Here is a 1,431-nt window from a genome sequence, read left to right on the forward strand (position 1 = left end):
TAATTCATAATGTCCAACTCTCAAATGAAAGTATTATAAAACTGTCATTAACACAAAGAATACACAGTTGGATCATTTTTGTGTACCTAACGGTGGAACTCTTTGTTCATAGCTGTTGATGGTTTCTTCAAGTAGAAGTAACTGATCCAACACCTGTATAACACAGCAACAATCGGTAGAAGTAACTAGTCCAACAATTGGATGACACGGGAACAATCGGTAGAGAAGTAACTGATCCATCAACTCTGTGAAACGGGAACAATTGGTAGAAGTAACTGATCCAACACCTGGATGACACGGGAACAATCAGTTGAAAATTAACTGATCCAACAACTGGACGACACGGGAACAATCGGTAGAGAAGTAACTGATCCAACACCTGAATGGCACGAGAACAATCAGTAGAAATAACTAGTCCAACAATTGGATGACACAGGAACAATCGGTAGAGAAGTAACTGATCCATCAACTCAATGAAACGGGAACAATCGGTAGAGAATTAACTGATCCAACAACTGGACAACACTGCAACAATCGGTAGAAGTAACTGATCCAACACCTATATAACACAGCAACAATCTATATCAAAGAAAAATATCACATTCTGGTGTGAAAAGAATTTCAACTGTATAATACACAAAACAAACTTGGCTTTCTTGTAGTTCAAATAGTTGAAGTGTTTCTACTTTCTTGTGTTTTTAATAACTTTGTTTTTCTAATGTCTGATATTAGATAGGTTACTTCTGAATTTTGAAAAGCTTTAATGTTTTATTTTTTACTATGAAGTTTATAGATGCTATTAAAAAACCTGTACACAGAAACTAGTTTCAACATATTCCTGTGTACACTTGAAGAAAAATTAGTCAATATAACTTAACTAAGAATTCTATTGTTGCTGATTGAAAAGATAATAAAATGTATAAACTATAACAATAAAACCAAGTATTTAAACTTATTTTTAAAAACATTTTATCAAGATACACAGTAGTCTGATATGTAGTGAAAACAACCAGCATGACAAACTGATAGTAATAGAGCTATAGTTATTTAAAACACTATAATAATAAAACTACACCAGCATTGTAACAGATATCACATATCTGGTAGTAATAGAGCTATAGTTATTTGACACTATAATAACAAGACTACATCAGTAGTGTAACAGAGCTATAGTTATTTGCCACAGTAATAAACAAGACTCCATCAGCATTGTAACAGTAGTCACATCAAGAATATATTAACTATCTGGTATTAATAAAGCTATAGTTATTTGACACAATAATGACAAGACAACATCAGCAGTGTAACAGATGTTACATCAAGAATATATCAAATATCTGATAGTAATAGAGCTATAGTTATTTGACACAATAATAACAAAACAACACCAGCAGTGTAACAGATGTCACATGAAGAATATATCAAATAACC

General features: G+C 32.2%; 1 long non-coding RNA gene across 1 annotated transcript; it reads right to left on the minus strand.

The window, feature by feature from the left end:
- Positions 1–7: 7 nt before the first annotated feature.
- LOC111084772 lies at positions 8–664 on the minus strand. Its single transcript, XR_002609716.1, has 2 exons — positions 380–664; positions 8–153 (listed from the first exon to the last, which is right to left on the minus strand). It is a non-coding gene; the product is annotated as an uncharacterized LOC111084772 (long non-coding RNA).
- Between the last annotated feature and the right edge of the window lie 767 nt (positions 665–1,431).

Source organism: Limulus polyphemus, unplaced genomic scaffold (assembly GCF_000517525.1).
Source record: "Limulus polyphemus unplaced genomic scaffold, Limulus_polyphemus-2.1.2 Scaffold120966, whole genome shotgun sequence".
In the NCBI taxonomy this organism is placed as follows: domain Eukaryota; kingdom Metazoa; phylum Arthropoda; class Merostomata; order Xiphosura; family Limulidae; genus Limulus; species Limulus polyphemus.